We start from the raw sequence: 5,646 nt of genomic DNA on the forward strand, positions 1-5,646 counted from the left end.
TACGGTTCACGTCCACGCTGTCGAGGCATGCTACCAGTGTTAAAGACTGCGATGGAGCTCCGTATGCCACGCAAACTGGCTGACACTGACGGCGGCGGTGCACAAATGCTGCGCAGCTAGCGCCATTCGACGGCCAACACCGCGGTTCCTGGTGTGTCCGCTGTGCCGTGCGTGTGATCATTGCTTGTACAGCCCTCTCGCAGTGTCCGGAGCAAATATGGTGGGTCTGACACACCGGTGTCAATGTGTTCTTTTTTCCATTTCCAGGAGTGTATTTGTTACAGTGCAGCTACCGTTTTGTTTGTTGTTTTGCTCTGCAATAAGGCTTCCCTGTTGTTGTTATCGTTTTTGTCGTCCTTTTCGTTGTTGTTGTTGCTCACATGTAACATTCTAGATCCTTGAATGTCTACGAACAAATATATTTTTTTTAAACACGGAGAAATATGTATTCTGCTGTGCATGAAGTCCGTAAGATTCCTTTTATCTGTAAGTCTCTCCATTTATAAGGAATCGCGTCTGAAGGCTAAGGCACCTAAAGATCCCAGAAGCACAAATCGCTGAATAAGGAACACACTGCAACTGTAACAGACAGTTATGTCCAGGCATGTGCTACAACAATAAATGAGGTACTATTTAGTAAATGCTAGACTTCTGTTTGAAGCACTACAGTATGTATTGGTTTGAGCTGACTCCAGCTACATATTACAAAAAGGAAATTGTGAAAATCTACCGAAATATCGGAATAAATGTCTGTGATAACTCTTAGCGGGGCACTCCATACGCCACATACGCATATCTTCATCATATCCTCGCAAGGCCTGGGGTCGATTTTAATCAAACGTGGTGCACGTATTACTTGCTATCTGGAAAGAAATAGCTTGGAGTTAAAAATTCCTAACCTCCCATTAGGGTTGTTGTCGGGGTGATAACAGTGTTATTCACAAGGGGCATGGGGATGAGGTGGACAGGGAGAGCGGGTGTGAGGAGATGGAAAGAGAGAGATGGGTTGGAGATGGAAAAAGGGATGGGATGAGGAGGAGATGAACAGATAGAGAGGGAAGTAGGACGTGGACAGAGAGAGGGTGGAGCAAATTCATAGAATGAGGGATTGAGGAGATGGAAAGAGGAAGGAGGAAGGAGGAACTGGACTAACAGATGACTGGAATAAATAAACACCCGGGCAATTCCGCGTTTCTCAGCTAACGATATGCTAAACTGACACTAGGTACTGATATTCGCTTGCGCTTCCCTATCTTAAATTCTGAACCCAGTTTCAGTCCGTCTGTTAATACAAATAATTTTCGTATTACACCTCCTGTGGCAACGATGTTAATTATAGCTTCTTCCACGTTACCACAGAGGTGGAGCAAACAGCGAAAATAAAAAACCACTATATTTCACGGAAACTGACCTTCCCCCCTTGATTTTATTTAATTATCTTTATTTAATTATCATAAACTTCTCATAGTTCGCGGATACAGCACTGCTCTGCTGGCTCCTGTTCCTATTATCATACATGACTAATAGCTCATCACATTCTCTGTGTTCTCCGATGTCACGAACTGCAATAAAGCAATGGCTCCCTTAGTCGATCACTAAAACCGGCAGGGTTTTGAAAATTTTATTTGAGAGGATATATTATTGATACTTTACGTCGGTATTTTGTTTGTTTTTATTACTCATACTATCTGCTTTAGGTAGATTTCGTATCTAATCGATGTCGTTTCCCCATTTGAATTTTGGTCAACATTTTTCGTTAGTCCCTCCCTTCAACCACACTCTTAGCTTGTTGGTCACACGTACTATTCTCACCTGTTGTCTTAACGGTCTGTTCTGTACTCCAGTGTACCAGTCCATGTCCTGCCTGAATTTTCATCTTTTGATACTTCTATTGCTGTCCTGTTCCCTTTCCAGGATGTTCTGTTCCAATTATTCTAATGTTCTTAATGTCTTTTTTGTGTGTCAGCCCTACGTTACATCCCAGGAACTTTTTTAATTTCTTTTTTTTATTGTGCTCCGATTTAGATTAGTCAGTGTATTCGATTATGATTTGCACTTACTGACCAGCTTTTACTACCCAGATTTATTACTGGTCTTGAAATATCACACTATCACACTAATCGCTCTTTCGATTCAGCAGATTTGTGAAATTCTAACCTCTCTGTGTTACTGCTGACATGTTGATTCTGTTGTACTTGCGGTACGTTCTTGAGTTGCTTCCAAAGTGCGAGGGGAGGGGAGAGGGGAGACCACGAGGGGTGGTGGATTCATTTCAGATTCCGGTTGTAACGAGTGGCGACCGATACATGCGCTTGAGTTTCTTGGTATGGCTGCTCATTTTCGTTTTTTGCAGCTCCTTATTAACATTTGTACACGTCGTGACTGCTTTGAGACGATTTATTACTCGACACACTAAGCAAGGTCTGCCGGCCGAAGTGGCCGTGCGGTTAAAGGCGCTGCAGTCTGGAACCGCAAGACCGCTACGGTCGCAAGTTCGAATCCTGCCTCGGGCATGGATGTTTGTGATGTCCTTAGGTTAGTTAGGTTTAACTAGTTCTAAGTTCTAGGGGACTAATAACCTCAGCAGTTGAGTCCCATAGTGCTCAGAGCCATTTGAACCACTAAGCAAGGTCTCGATTGCGCCACTTTGGATGCTTGCGTAGCAGTGTAAGATGTTATATATTGTTGTAAATCAATTTTAATAACACTCACAGCAATAGAATCATTGAAATATCTCATGATTTACCAATTTTCAAGTTCTACAGTGTGGATTGTCCTTTGTTCCGCTAAGGCTCTCTGAATCGCGTCGTTGAAAATGTCAAGGTCCAAATTATAAACTTCTTCAGCTCAATATTTCTGACATAACCTACTGATTTTGCCAACATAGGGCGTGATTTCCATTTTCCCATTAGTTTCCTGATGCAGACTTCATTTCTTGTTAATTTTACGTAAAATGCATTCTGTTGTAAACTCAACGCGTCTTTGTCCTGCAAACCCATTTTCTTTCATATTTATGGGAATCTGAGTTTAAAACAGCCGTACAAAAAAAAGAAGAAAAACCAAACTGGATGTATTAAGTCTGACATTCACATCTGTCTTGAAGTTCTACTTACAGACTAGTCAGAAAAATATCTAACGCTCACTTGCCACAACATACATTCTTCCGCGATGTTTAAATCTGCTGAGCCAAACTGCGCCTCATACATTCGCCTGCCATGACGACTGTGGTGAAACTGGTTATACGAAGGCGGCTTTATTCCTAGCTACTTTACTGTGTTAGTAAGAAAAATTAGTCGGTTGAAGATGGAGAGAGAGAAATTGGGACATTAAAATTACAGAGACGTGCTGCCAAAGACAGGGGATTGACGTGTCTGTTTGTTTACTTGGTGTTTCCATTTGTTGCGCCAGTCGAGCAGGCGATTAAGATTGTCGTGTAGCCCACGACGCTGTCATTAGAGACGGCACTCAGGCTGGGACAAATGTGTAGGAGGAAATTGGCCCGATCCTTGCCAAGGGAACCCTCCCTAGCATTACCAGTTAACCATTAGTGAAAACACTGAAGACGTAAATGTTCATGGTAGGACGACTATTTTAACTGTGTTTCTCCTCGAGGCCGCAGCCAATGCGAGTTAGTATGTTGCAGCGAGACGCCGATGGGCGACAAACATAACCGCATGCAGAACTATGGGAATATTCTACGAGAGCCACATTCATATTGTTGATAGTGTATTTTGAATCTGGTCGCTGCCGCAATTGCGTCCGGCATTAACAAGTAATCTATCAGCTGCTACGATACGGACATTCTTGTGCAGTAAGTGGAAAGATTACGCATAAATTTTGGTATCGGAGCGTACAAAGAGGAGCTCATATCGAACATAAAACATAAAAATTATTACAAACGGTGTACACTGAGGTGCCAAAAGTCATGAGGTACTTCGTAAAATTGTGTCGGATCTAAGTTTGGCCGGCGTAGTGAAGCAGGCAGACGTGGCATTGACTCAACAAGTCGTTCTAAGTCCCACCACTCTGTCTCTACAGCAGTCCCTAACTGCGAAACTGTTGCCTATGTTGAATTTTTCACACGAAATGACCTCTCGATTATATCCAATAAATGTGACCAGAACATTCACTCGAATGGTCGAGACTGTTCGCCAAATCTATCACCAACAATTGTGGCCAGGTGACATGGCACATTGTCATCCATAAAAATTCTATCGTTGTTTGGTACATGAAGTTCATGACTGACTGAAAATGGTCTCCAAGTACCTAAACATAGCCACGTGTAGTCAATGATCGGTTCAGTTGAACCAGATGACGCAGTACATTCCACGTAAATGCAGCCCACACCATTATGGAGCCACCACCAACTTACACAGTGCCTTGCTGACAACTTGAATCCTGCCTTCGTGGGGTCTGCGCCACATTCGAACCCTACCGTCAGTTCTTACCAACTGAATTCGGGACTTACCTGACCAAGCTACGGTTTTCCAGTAGTCTACGGTCCAAACGATTCGATAGCTAACCCAGGAAGGGCGCTGCAGGCGATGTCGCGCAGTTACTAAAGGCGCTCGGGCTGGTCGTCTGCTCCCATAGCCCATTAATGCCAAATTTCGTGGCACTGTCCTAACAGATACGTTCGTCCTGCGTCCCACAAAGGTTTCTGCGGTTATTTCACGCAGTGTTACTTGTCCGTTAGCACTGACAACTCTACGCAAACGCTGCTGCTCTCAGTCGTTAAGTGAAGGCCGTCGGCCATTGTGTTGCCCGTGGTGAGAGGTAATGCCTGAAATGTAGCATTCTCGGCACACACTTGACACTGTGGATCTTGGAATACTGAATTCCCTAACGATATCCAAAATGAAATTTCCCATTCGTCTAGCGTCAACTACGATTCCGCATGCAATGTCTGTTAATCCTCGTTGTGAGGCCATAACAACGTCGGAGACGATTTTACGTGAATCACCTGAGTACAAGTCTGCTCCGTAAGGGGCCTGCCGGCCAATGAAGCCAAACGCTCATTTCCATTACTTGAGTAAAAATGATGCTCTGCTGTTTTAAACCTTGTTTTCGTGGTACTACCGCCATCTATATATGTGCACATTGCTATCCCATGACTTCTGCCATATTAGAGTATATTTGATCAATAGTGAGGTATTCCGCCAAATGTGAGCCAAAATTTTGGAATTTCAGTAACACCAAATTAGGTTGCTCAGGAGTATAGGAGGTGGCCAAGTAGCTGGAAGCCAGCATTATACGAAAAACTAATTCTGCAGAGCAATAAATTTGTCTCTGTCAAATATTCCAGTTGATAAATATTTACATCACAGTTTCCATAAGCCAGCTACGGATTGCAGTATTACAGTAAGAGAAACTGTTACCAATCTAATGTTATGGATTAGGTACAAATTTCTATTAATTTTGTTATAAATTTTTTACATGTAAACAGTTAAAATAATTGCAAAACGAACCTCTAGTATTTGTTGTCTTTTGCTCGACATAGTTGCATTTCAGATGATTCATTCGAGATGCAGCAATAATTTGTCGCTCGCACGCACGGCACTCAAGCATGTCGACCGATGCTCTTGCTCGTAATCAGACGCCAACGCCCACTCCCGTCGCTCACGCAGAAGCGTCTTTAAGCACTAC

This window comes from Schistocerca cancellata, chromosome 4 (genome assembly GCF_023864275.1).
Source record: "Schistocerca cancellata isolate TAMUIC-IGC-003103 chromosome 4, iqSchCanc2.1, whole genome shotgun sequence".
Taxonomy (NCBI): Eukaryota; Metazoa; Arthropoda; class Insecta; order Orthoptera; family Acrididae; genus Schistocerca; species Schistocerca cancellata.